This window comes from Miniopterus schreibersii (genome assembly GCF_964146895.1).
Source record: "Miniopterus schreibersii genome assembly, chromosome: 5".
Taxonomy (NCBI): Eukaryota; Metazoa; Chordata; class Mammalia; order Chiroptera; family Miniopteridae; genus Miniopterus; species Miniopterus schreibersii.
In genome coordinates this window covers 9,833,188-9,847,497 of record NC_138106.1, presented here as the reverse complement: position 1 = coordinate 9,847,497, position 14,310 = coordinate 9,833,188, and positions in this window count along the sequence as shown.

Here is a 14,310-nt window from a genome sequence, read left to right as displayed (position 1 = left end):
AATAACTGGTCAACATCACAGCAGAAAGAGCAAGCCTTTTTTCTATATTTGGAAAATTAATAGAGAATTGTACTTAAACTTGCCTCTGCAGCCTCCCCACTGACTAACATGTGTAATGGCCATGGTCTTGGCATACCATTCCACTGCTTAGGCATGAACATAACCTTATAAGAGTGAGATTAAAAAGAATCAGCTTTCCCAAAGGCATATAGAATGGATTTCCTCAAGAAAGAGGTATTCTGCTACCAAAGGATGGAGGGTAAATGCTTGGCCTAAAAGAAGAGATACACTGTAAACTCTGATAATAGCAATATAATGATTTTTCTTTTCTCCCCACCCTGAATTATATTGAGTAGTAGTTACAGTAGTGTTCTTGAACTGGCTCACATGCAATGGCCAGCTGGGGCCTAAATTGTCTATTGCAAAGCTGCAATGTAAGCTAAGGAAGCCAGGCAGGTTAAGGTTCTTTCAACCTTCTTAAGTCGTGGGCCAAATTCTCATCAGTGCTTGTCTGTTGGCATGATTAGGGACAGTATCGAGAAACGTCACATGGGTGCATATCTGGGCACTCACACTCTTTGCTCCAGATGCATCCATCCCACACTTTCAATTCAACTGTTTACCCATTACAAGAGAGCTTTTTACCAGGATTTTTTCTTGTAGGAAAGCTGACTTGGAAACATGGGAAGTGGGAAGAAGGGGCAATAAGAGGGACCCTGGTAAAAAAAAAAAAAAAATTAAACACTAAAGTTAATGAAGTGAATCTTATTTAAAGCATAAGTCTGTTGGCTGTCCAAACCATTCTGCAAAACAACTTTCTTCCATGGATTGATTTAGTCTTTTTGAGCACTTGGATCTTATACAAATTCCATATCAATATGCAGTTTATCCATTGCCATTTCAAAGAGAGAGAGAAAGAGAGAGAAGGTATGTGTGTCCTGGTGATAAAATTATTATACTCACTTGTCTCTTTTACTTACAATTAATTAGCCTAGACAAGACAGTTCCTCGCCATACCTAACATGGTGGAGGTAAAAAAAAAAAAAAAAATTAACTCTTTTGTTGCCTGGGAGGTAAAAAGAATGAGGATTTTCAAGCTCAATTACATGAGAAATATATATGTTTGTATTTATATATGTATGTGTCCATCTTCTTACCTGTATGCCTGTATATTGGTATCTGTGTATTTATATACATTTATACACAAAAACAATTGCAAAATTTATGATTAATGGTATGAAGAGGTTCAGAACACTCTTCCCAAGATATGCCACTTTGTCATCATGTGTCACTTTTGGTATGTGGATTATTTTAAGCTGAAGACAATGGAGGCCCTGCAGGCTCAAGAGACACTTTTGTCTCTCCCTTAAAACATTTAGTTGGGGACCTTGCCCATAACAAGAGTCACTACCAAAATTAACATTTTACGATCTATCTTTATGGCAAGGCAAACATCTAATCACTGAACATCTGCTCTCCCTAGAGATCTATGAATTACCCTCCTCCTCTCTGAAGTCTCAGACCCCTTACCTCATTCCTTAGCTCAGGATGTCATATATACCTCATTTCTCCATTGGTCTCTGAACATCTCATGTGTGTAGAGTTTCTGACTCTCTCATGCATGTGGGGCTCCAGTAGATACACAGATAACTAAACTTGGTTATTTTGTCTTTTTAATTTGTCTCATGTTGAGTTAGTTATTAGAACAGTCGGAAGAACCTAGAAGGGTACACAAAAATACTTCCTCCCCATCAAGTGCGATACTAGCAGCATGTCTGTTAAAGGCAACATTAATGTTTTTACCTATTATCAATTATTATCTTCCTGGATATTCTAATCAATGCAATTTTTTAGATAAAATAAAATTTTAAAACTTACTATTTGATATTTATAGATCTACTAACGTTTTTGCAAATGATTGGTTTGTATGTCTGGAAACAAAGGACAGTGAAATAAAAAAAGAACTACAAGAAGTAATTAATATTTAATAATTGGAATAGTTAAAAACCAATATGTGATATATCCATTATTTTACTGCCTAAAAACAATAGCTAATTTAAAATACTGTAGACTAAAAGGCAACATTTTTTGCAAAAATTTTCTTTTTAAAAAATTTAAGAGTAAAAAATACATTTTAAAAGAGAATATACAAAATTAGAGTAAGACATAAGCAATGAAGAAAAATTTTTAAATTGTATATTACGAGGATAAAAACATATTAAAAGTCATCTGAGAGATTAGGCAAAAAATAAGTAGGATATATTTTGAAAAGTATGAACACTGAGGGAACACATAACTTATATTTGCAAGAAGAAAGTCTACTAGGCATGTGTTTACATTAAGAAGAAAACATCAGTTTTTAAATATATTGGTTGCAATGGTCATAACAAAAAGCATGGCTGTTGAAACTATATTAAATTCAAGGCTTAGTTTATGGCCAGCCCCAAGATATCTGTTGTATTGTGCTTAGCCTCTTAAAGAAATAACAAATTTAGAGATGAAGTTATGTTTTAAAATATTCAAATCATATACAAGTGAGTTGAGATATTTCAGAGCCAAACAGAAAGTTGGAAGCTTTACATGGTCTCTGGACAGGGCCAGAGGGAAATTCCTTTTCTTGCATAAATAAAATATGCTTACAGCTCAAGAGACCATAAGAAAATAAGAGTGGAGTCCTGCCCCTAACCCCTGAAGAAGTGCAGACAGAGAAGCCAGACAGAGTTGACCTATCCCTGATCTTAGTCCAATCTTCCCCTTCTCCTAAAATCAAATTTGGATCATACTGACCCATAGATATCACTATGAAATTTTAAAATATAAATAAATACCATATTTGGCTATGAATTGCAATCTTTTTATCTCTAAGGCCTGTTACAGAGAGAAAATAAAAATATATATTTGGGTAGTCAGAAATTTAGATTGATACTCATGAAAATTTATTATTCTAAGATATTTAAATTATTTATCAATAACACAGGATCAACTTTTCATCACATAGAGGTGTGAGAAGAAGGGAAAGTTGGATGGCCAATGGGTAGGGAATGAGAGTCAGGGGAGACAGGGGTAGACTTAGCTGACAGTGACAGAAACTTCTACTGTGACCTTGAAGCAAGTCCTAGATCACAAGTAATAATAATAAAAAAAATGATCTTCTACCTCTCATTCTCTCTCTCATAGCTCTATGCTCTCAGGAAAATTATTCATATAATCTTCAGCTTCAGTTTTTTTCATCTCAAAAAAAAAAAAGAGAATGGTTTGCCACAGTTTCTATAGATATATTTTGTAAAATTTTAAGTCCTCCACAGATGCAAGCTTTGGGATAGTATCATTATCAAATGTTTATTAAATCCAACCAAAACTGGCTTGAAGTATCATAATGACAATACAACTACCAATAAACACTAGCCTGACTAAGTCATTTGTGAGCTGTATGAATTCCTAACAGTATAGGATCAAACCATAATGAAGGCATAGCTATGACTATATTTCAGCTAAACAAGTTAGAATGTTTCAAGTCTACTCAAATGGCTACAATAAAATGGGAAATTAGGATTGAATGAATATTTTTTTAAAAGCAGAGCATTAGAAATATATAAAATTCACTGTCCTAGAACTAACTAAACGGGCATTTAACTTGCTCTCCACAATAAGAAATTGTCAATTTATAGGCTCTATGACAGGACTCAATCTCTCTTTTCTCTATCTTGTTGACTTCATATAAGGTTTTTAGGGACTATTAACTTCAGCTTCTTTGTCTGCACTTTGATTCTGTTGGCTTAATGCTCTCCTGCTTTCATACTCTTGGACTCTCCCCTTCATGAATTTTGCTAATCTTGCATAGTTAAACACACAGGGAAAGGGATGGCAAGAGCCTTCCCAGTAGACTTAACCTCCTAAAGCAAGGCTCTGACCTCTTTTTGTGATTGTAACGTTACAGTCACTATAAAACCATTTTGTAAAAAACTTAATTTTTAATTATACTGAAAAATGGCATACTTCAATATTCTAGTGTTTTACTTTTTGTTAATTATTAAACATATGCAATAAATAATTGCCAGTTCTGTAAAGGCCAGTCTAATCTATAGGGACAAAGAGTGGTTGCTTGTCTAAGCAGAAGATGGAGAGAAGAGATTGACTAAAAAGGGGTCAAGTAAACATTTTGGAAGTGATGGGAATTCTACATCTTTACTATATTTGTGGCAACACAGATGTATCTATTTATCAAACCTCATTAAACTATACACATAAAATGAGTGCAATTTATTGTTTTATTATTCATACCTCAATCAAGTTGATTTAAAGAAGAAATAACTACCTAGGGTACTTTTTATTGTTGTCGTTGTTGGATTATCTTGTCTTCAGATCTCTCCTTTGGTCTGGGTTATTTATATAAAATAAAAATTGAAGATCAATATCTTCACCCATGCTCAAAGTCTGCTTGTTAGAGTATAAGCTTATCTGTAATATACTTATCAATTCCCCCTACTTTTAAAAGTGTAATTTAATAATTAGTTTTCAGGTCAGAATTTCCTAATGAGTAGGTTACTGTGAAAGGGTGTGGGTAATATGATCACATTTTCCAGCCCCATATGTCTGTTAACATTAATAATTTCAATGTATGCAAATAAGTATAAGAGCCTAGGAGAGTACCTAGTGTGTTTTAGGTGTTCAATAACTGTTTGCTAAATGAATGAACAAACACCACTGTCCTGCCCTATGGCCACATGTTTGTTTCCCTTGGCAATAGGAGAAATCAAAATTTTAAATTTAACATCTAATGATGGAGCAAAAATCCCCATATGAAAAAAGCTCTGTAAAAATAACTTGATATATTATATATGTAATAGCTAATAGTAACTCCAGAACTCATTTCCCCCAAATGTGCTAATTTTGTTTGCTTTAGTTTCTTCTGTAAACTGATCCCCTGAAAATTATCTTATCTATTTTTCTTTGCATAACTTCAATTCCTTTGATATTCTTCCAGCCAGACCCTCTCTTACTAGTTGTCTCCTCAAATTGCATTGGGATCTGGGAATTCCCTTATAATCTTTCAAAAAAAATACCCTCAAATTTTTTCTCAGCCCATAAAACTGACCATGGCATTGCTATGAGCAGATTTATGGATGAGTGGAAACATTTATTTATGTGTAATTATCAGATATTACACTCTGCTGCTCATTTCAATACCTTTTCTTGTGTCTTCTCTTTGCACACTAAGCGTCCAGCCCATGGTTGTCTAATATTAAGCATTACACTGAAAGCCTCCAAGAGAAATGTTTTTTGGTGTTTTTTTAATAGAGGGCAGAGCAAATCTTGGTTTCTAGAGATTGAGAAGTGTATTCACCATGTTTAGAGCTAATCTCAACTTCCTGCCTAACTCCCTTCTCAAAAGGATTTACCTTTAAACCCTAAATCCTTCAGCTCACATAAATGAAGAGTTCAGAGGCACAGTAATCACAAGAATTTTATAATCACCACAAACTGAAAGATAATGTTAGCATTCCAATTTATCCCATCTAAAATAGTAACAAGTCATAAATAGAGTGACCACTTGAAAGTGGTTAGTATTGCTAAATGCTAAATATATAGAAATATCCATTTTAATGCTAAGAGTTTACATTTGTTGAATGCTTCCTGTTTTCAGACACTATTTTTAATGTTTTAAATTCAATCTCTGCAATAATCCCACAAGTTAGGTATTACTACAAAACTCCACCTTACTCCAGAGGAAACCGGTAGTAGCCTACTCTTTTTAACCACTCAACCAGTCACTAAGTCTATGGATTCCACCTCTTTATTGTTCCTCTCATTCCTCACCACTGACTTATTTCTGGCCATCACTGTTTCAGGTGTAAATTATAGAAATTGGCTTCCACCTTATCAAAGTGCCTCTGGCCATCCTCACACTGCTGTTTGAGAAATATTGCTAAGATGCAAACAAAGCCTTATTTCTGAATTGTACACAATCATGCATTGCCCACCCCCACCTGCCATTTCCCCTGAACAAAAGTTAAACTTAGATTATCATGCAAGCCTCTCCTATTTCCAGCCATTTCTCATCATGGATATCTCATTTCAGGCAGCCTCATTTTTTCACTGCTAAAGTGCTATTCTCTAAACTTGTTTATTTAAGCAATGTTGCAATTATGCAGATTTCTTTTTCTCAATAACCTAAGTGTCAATGTTAAAATGAACTTGCTAAAGTCTCCATAGATCACATATTATATATGTAGGCCTGCCCAAGAAGGTATATGGGTACCCACCATGAACAACCAAATTTAGTTATTGCTATGAAGAACCCTACTTGATGCAATTTACAAAAGAAACGACTGTAATTGTAAATGAAAAATAAAATATGAGGTGAAATCACTGTAACATTCTGGTCTTCCAAGTAATATTAAAGTATGTAGGATTTATCCTGTGCCAAGGAGAGTTCTAAATGTTTTACATATATACCCTCTTTTAATTATCTCAACAATGGTATGATTCCTACCATTTTGTTTTACAGAGGAGGACTCTGAGCTTCATAGAGAGACAGGGAAGCTTGCCCAAGATTATACAGCTAGAAAGCCAAAGAGCTGGAGTTTTCACTTTGACAATATGACTATTTTTTCCTATGTGTTTAATCATTCAGCCACGTTGCGTCTTTAGAAGAGAACATAATGTGTAGAATATTCTAACAAGTGATGTCCATTTACTAGGTGTTTGACATTTAAATAGCAAATGGAATTTCCTAGAATACTGATCCTTTCAATATCAGTAACAGATTTAATACAACTGCAAGAAAAGCCAAGCAAAGACACTTGGCCCTGGGTTAGTGGCCAGCCAAGAAATGGATAAAGGAATGTTCAGGGGCCGGGTGTCAGAGCGGGGGTAGAGGGGTTGGAGTTTGAGTTCAGAGAGCCCAAGGGGGTAGGGCTAAAGCCTGGTCAAGGTTTACAGGTTGGGACAGGGATCACAGAGGTCAGAACAGGGCAGGGAGTACAGGAAAGAATTCCATCCAAGTGAGGAAACATGAGATGCATTGTTCCATTTTTAAGCTGCCAAAATTAAAAACGTAGGAGTGAGTTTAGATAGGACTATGGAAAAGAGAAGTGTCTGGGTTAGAAAGAAGTTCGTGGATTTACACAGCTATTATATTGGGGTATCACTAGTTGATTTCTAAGACTGTCTTGGTCTGAGATGCTTTCCTGGACCAGGAAATTGTCCCCAAAAGTGCAGCTCCCCAGAATGAGGCAGGAGAAAATGTGACGGCAACAGCAAGGATTCATCTCTCATGGGGCATCCCAGATAGTCTATGGTGAGTCTAGAGGCAAACAGACATAGTTCAACCAAAGGTCTGCTTCCTAAAAGCTGTAAGATCTTAAGCAAATTAACTACCATTTGGAAAATGGTTGTAATAAAAGGACCTGTCATACAGGGATAGATGAAATTATAAATAATATTTTGGAGTATAAGTTGAACACTGAGCTCTTCCAGATAGTTATAATCATTATTTGAAGTAGCAAAAATCTGGCTAAAATCCACATTGCTATTCTTGCCCATTGATAAGAAATCAAGTTAGAAAAATTTAAGTATGTTCATAGTTTTAGGAGAAAAAAAAAGGGGTCACTTTCTTACTGAATCGTCTTTGTTCTGAGCACTTTTTAGGGTTTACTTCTTTAAAAATATAGTAAGTTGATTTATCCATTAACTTGAGCTAAATCCATTTAATGAGTAGAAGAGTAGACTGACTAAAACTTCAGAGACATTCCTTAATCTAGGAAAGACGTTGTTTGTCTGAGAATCACTTTCTTTTTAACATGAATATTCTACTGATGTACAGACACATTCATCAGTGTGTCATCAGTATGGGTTTATATAGAGCTTGATCCTAAATCTCTAATTAGCAAGTTTCATTTTCTGGAAAGGTAAGAAATAATTCTGCCCCATCTCTGAATCTCAACCACAAGAAGAAGGTAAACAATTGGAAGACTTACCTAAAGACAGCCACTCGTGATTGAGGGCTTGTCAGCTACACCAAAGACATTTGTTTCCAAGAACACTATTCTTATTAGTGCCACTATTGAAGGCAATGGATTGATATTCATATTATTTTTGTTTTTTATTATCTTAGAAGGGATCAAGAGGATAGTACAAGAATAATAATTTACAACAAAATATCTCAAATATTTATCTCCAGATGTCCTGTATCAATATCATGTGGAAAACCAGAGAATCTTGTAGAATGAACAAAATCTCTGGGAATGTAGGCCCCTAATTTTCATGTTTGACTCTGTGGGGTTTGCTAAGGATTTTTCCTGAGAATCACCCTCTTTGTATCTGGACATACAGAAAATCTTTGGTGTCAGCTTCCCTCCTCTCCCTAGGTCTTTTAATAGTTGCCGGTCACTGTATTCTGAATTGTATCTCTCCTGACTCAAAATGTATGAAGTGACTTCTGATTTCCTGATGGAATCTAAATTGATATGGTTTGGTAAGAGAGAAAGGAATAGAACTTAGACATTTCTTCTCTTTTATTATTGCTGATAACTAAATCTCTTTTTACTTTTTTCATGGCAGGAGGTCTCCAAAGTTAATCTAAGTGTTGATTGATCAAGATGAACCATTGAAGGAGGCATGAAGCTATTGGACATCTATTTATAGTTATATTCCCAATGTTTATTAAATTCTGTAAACATAATTTGATGTCCATATATATAAGAAAGCCATTAAACATATAACATATATTCCAATACCCACTGACAAGCCCAAGAAATGAAACTTTAACAATACTACTGAGGTTCCTCTATGTCCATCCTTAATTTTACCCTCTCCTCCTATGCTCTCTGCCTCTCCCTCAAACCAGGTAGTGGTAACACCGCTAAAATTTTTGTGTTTCATTTCTTTGTTTCTCTTGCAACTTGCTTTTTATTAACCAACATAATTTTTGTAAGATTTAATTGCAGGATACTATATAGTTCATCTCTTTTTTACTAAATGGTTTTGCATTATAAGAATGCAACACAGTATATTAATTTATTTTCCCCTCAGTGCATATTGTGGTTCTGGTGTTTTGTTAATTTGTTAATTTGTTTGTCTCTCTTTGTTTTGCCAGTTCAAACAATGCCACTGTTATAAGCATCCAGCATTTATTTACATGACTGCTGAGGAACACAGGTCAACATTTCTGGAGGATCTGTTCCCAGGAGTGAGATTACGAATTCACACTTCACATTCTCAGCTTCATTACACGGTGCCAAAATGCTTCAAAAATGTTTGCACTCATGTACAGCCTATCTGCTTTGTTAGAGTCCCCGTTATTCTATATCCGAGCCAAAACTTCATGTTCTTGGACTCATTAATTTTTGCCAACCAAGTGGGTGTGAAATGGCATCTCATTGTGGTTTTATTTGGAATTTCCCTCATTACAAAAATTGAAATCCTGTCATACTATTAGGAGCCATTCATTGAAATCTCCATTTATTCATATTACCAGTTATTATGTTGCACTATTAGTCTTTTTCTTACTGATTTGTGGAAGTTCTTTATATATCCTCAACAGTAGTTCATTGTTGATCACATGTTGGTTGGCCTATTATGCAGTGTCTCTCGGCACATTCTTTATAATATTTATTTACATATAGAATTTACTAACTTTTTTATTGTTCCTTTTTAAAGGAAATCCTTTAATACTACAAAGACATAAAAGACTCTCTTGATTCCACTAAAAATGTTTCATAACTTTGCCTTTCATGTATAGGCCTTGAATCCACATTGTAAGCAATGGATATAAAATGTGGTTGAAAACTCTTCAAGTGCTTATGCGAGTCAATAAACCACAACAAAGTTTTGAATCATGTGGTTGGACTTCCCATGCTATTGCTTGTTTTGAGATTATTAAGAGAAACTTTCAAAGTAAAATGGACACTTGAGAGCCATGTTTCAAATCATAATTTTATTTTAGGGTAGGACCAATTTACAAATAAGAAAGCATTTTCCTCCTCTCTGGTAATTAAGTTAGGATATAGAATTCTTGCAGGTCATTTTGGCACATTCAAAAATGTAAATTTTGATTTGTGCAATAATGGAGCCCAGCCCTCTTAGCTACTTAGTGAGCATGTCATAGTTGTAGGAGGAAAGCAAATCAAACCTTGTAAAAGGCACAACTTTTTATAAGATACAAATAGAGCCCTACCAGGTGTGGCTCAGCCATTGAGCATCAACCTAGGATCCAGGAGATTGCGGTTCGATTCCCAGTCGGGGGCGTGAAGGAGGCAGCCGATCAATGACTCTCTCATAATTAATGTTTCTATGTCTCCCTCTTCCTTCCTCTCTCTGAAATCAATAAAGATTCATTAAAAAATATATATATATACAAATAGAGGTAACAAAAATCTAGGTTTACTTACTCTGTTGTTTTTTTTTCTTTATTACAGTATTTGCTCTTCTTATACTGGTTCATTCAAAAATATTTATCAGAAGTCTTCTTTTTCCAGTATATTAGTCTATTTAATTTGATCAGAGTTGTAAAACTATTGATATATAAACTTATTTCACTTTCAGAATTGTAACTCATGAAACATTCTTGTGAAAATGTTTAGTTGTTACTATCTTAAACAATCAAGAATTGAAAACTTGACTCCAAATTTCTAGTGACTCAAAACTTTTTATGTGTTCTAATATGCAAAATCATTATCTAAATAAATGCTAAAGTAAAGCAGTTTAGAATCTTTTTTCTCATATAGACCATGTATTATATAAAACTGAATTAGAACAAATATCACAAATAAATATTAGCACAACTAAACATTCAGATCTTTGTCCATTTCATGATGAAACTGAAAGTTCACAAAGAATATCAAGGATTTTTAATAGAAGGAACAAATATCTAAACCCTTTTAAAAGTGTTATGACAAGCATTTGGATTTGTTTTTATGAATAAGAGTTAAAAGGAAAAGATTTTCAAAATTTTGCTTGTGCAAACTTACATAAAATTTGAGACTAATGTTTTGGAATACACGAAGATATGAATTCTTCCCCTTGCTACATCACAATTACCTCTTGGGGGACCTAGAAAATTAACTGAAATTCTTTCAAGCACAGCTAGTTTTCTCAACTACTGCACACCACACAGTCATGTGAAAATCAAATGAGAATGTATTTGGTAAACCTTAAGATTTTTATATTCTTATGATATGTGAGGTGGAAATGACACAAGGTGATATCAGTATTATTTAGAAGTTCCAGAAGAAAATTCTAGTGAGTTCATTTATTTTATGTTCAAAATCTATTTTGAAATTAAATTTCTCTATTTTTCTTAAACTAGATATTATAAAATGTGCAAAGTTTCCCAAGAAAACTTATAGTCAAGGTTATGGATTTAACATTAGTTAGCTAACAATTTAATCTTGTTTTAATATTTCAGGCTTTTGGCCAGGGTTATACCTCATACAATGCTTAAATATTTTCCTGGAGGAATTCAATACGTTGAAATGGAATTTTATATTCACTATATGAAAGTGAATGAGCCAGCCTTCAAGTCTCAACTAAGCTCGCCTTGAAAAATGAGGTACACATCTGCCCAGCACAAAATTTTCTCATATTACTTAAGAGATTCTGATTGGATCCCAGTAATTGGCCCATCTGACACAATGCTATCTGGCATTGCTTTTTGAGTAGGCCATGATATTTATTATTCATATTCTGGAAGCTATGTCTTCAGACTTCGTAGGTGGTTACAAACGGAAATGGGCCACATGCCCCAAACTTTCTCTCCTTCGTTACCTCACTTTTTTTCTTTTCCTGGCACTTGCGGTCTCATTTACGGTATTTATCTGATTTATGGTAGTTTCCTTAAACAAGGCTTAGCAGCAGCAGCATCCATAAATATGGCTGAAAAGAAACAGAATTTTCTCTAGAATAATGAATTTTTAGTTGTAGTAATCATAGCTAACCCAAATTATAGATGTTACTGCCTCTTCTTTTGCTCATATTTATGTGGTTTCTAAGATAGCCTCAGGGATAAACAAGTTAGGTATATCTGTATGTGCGAGAATAAAGATTATTCAAATAACATCTAAATCTATGTACCGATTGTGATTATTTTATATCAATATTAATTACTTTGGACTCATAAAAAGGCAAGTAAAATAAAAATGTACATATTAATTATCAGTCTTTTATTTTCTGCATTTGGTTAAAGAATTAATTTTTCCTGGGTGTGATTTTATTACATCATAAAATAAAACTTAAATATACCTATGAAAAGAAATAATATGAAGAGAGAAATACTATACTTCAGAGCTTGAAGGAAAAACCTTCTACCATAAATTTTGTTTATATTAAAACTTTTATTATCTCCCAGCAGGTATATTTAGGAATTCCAAAAACTGTTGCCAAGTCTCATGGAGATTCCCGAACATATCTTTTTGAAGGAGAGAAAGCAGTGCAAGAAGAAGCTTTATAAAACAGCTCTTATAGAAACGAATGTATACTCTAAGCCAAGGGAAGGATTCTAATTCATTCTTTGTGCCAAAGAAGCTAAAGAAACAGCTAGAAGTGTAGGTGCTGTGAAATTACCAAAAAAATTTCAGGCACAACCTGCCAGTCAGTAAATAGATTCTGTATAGAAATGGTGCTTGATTTTCTTGAGCCTCACTAACCTGTGTCTGTAGAATGAATTTGTGTATTTGTTTTATGTTAAACTATTTTGTCAAAACCCACATCAACCTAGATTGTAAAAACTGACTTCCCAGCTATTTCTGTTAACTTCTTGGGAACTCTCATTTTCCTGCTAGAAAAAATAAAATAAAATAAACTGAAGTTTCTCCCTTCTGCTCTTGTCCTATTAATAGCTAGCACTACCTTTTATGCTGCCAAAAGGCCTTATATAGACACACAGTCGCTATTTCAGGGAGAGAGCTTGCAGTGAAAATTGGGAGAAGTGTTTAGATTTTCGCTATTCAGTGTCTGTGGAGTGGATGTGAGGTGTGAGGGGTAAAGAGAAATTATGGGTGTCTCCGATAATTCAACATTGGCATCTAGAGAGAGATTGGCATTTAGTGAGATTGGTAAGGCTAGAGGAATATGTTTGGTGGGGAAAGTCAAGAATTGAAATTTGGATACTATTAGCTGACATCATTAGTTAAATATTCAAGAGAGAATGTCAAGTAGGAGCAGTAGGATATATGAGTGGGAACCTCAGAGAAAAAGTCTAGACAATACAGAAATCTAAGAGTTGTAGGTAAAGTTAAGCCTTTTCTATTTTTAAAACTTTTCTGGTTCTATATGAAGATTTGACCTTCAGTGAACCTTCTGGGTTGAGTTCAATGGTAACCTACTAAGACTTAAATGCCATCTCTAGGCAGCGTTATTTAAAATAGAAATTATTCTTAATTTGTAAACTGCCTTTGGACAAGGAACTTTGAATGCCCAATAGGGTTATCCATTGGGCTTTCCTGAAGGCAATGACTCCTATGATGTCTGTGTCTCCTGCAGGGCCTCTGGAAGTTATGCCTGTAGGTACATTGGCTCCTGTCTGACATAAGGCTTTTAAGCTAGAGAAGTTCCCATGTGTCCCCCGTGTGGTATCACCTCCTTGAACCTGAATTGTCATCTGAGTTCCTATCTCCTGGGTGGCTCTGTCCACTCTTTCCTGGACTGTTGTAGGAAATACTCCTGCAAGGAATGTTTGATGTTGAATTGCTGGTGTGCCATGGCTTCTGTCTGATAACCTTCCGAGCAGACTGATGTCAAATGTGGTTCGTGATAGTGTCTTGAGCCTGGATGTATAGGTGAGCCCCAGAAGGCCATTGGGAAGCACTGCAGGAGTGTTCAGCACGTGGAAGGTATCTATAGGCAGACGGCTGGATGAAATTTCTTAAGGAATGTCAACAGGGAAGAAAAAAATTCTGATGACTCTGCCTTGAGGCACCCCAGAAGGTAGAGGTCAGGGAGAAGAGGGGATACAAAAGGAGGAAACTCAAAAAAAGCACTAATGAGAGAGAAATCTGACCAAAAGAATGGGGTATGCTGGAAACCAACAGAAAGGAATATTTCAGGAAAGCAAGAGGAGTCATCTGTGTCAAATGTCATCTACGTGACCATAAAGTAGAACATTACCAGAAAGAACACCTAGGGGACAGCAAATTTTGGCCTGCCTCTGTTCTGATCGGCTGACATCCGTGCCACAGCCGGATGTAGCATGTAATTACATGCTATATGCACAAGTTGGTCTACCTCGTCTGGGACTGCGGCTAGAACCGCACAGGGAAGGCAGAGTTGGTTAAAGGCACTCTCGCTTGTCCTAGAGATGTAAGGGTGTCCACA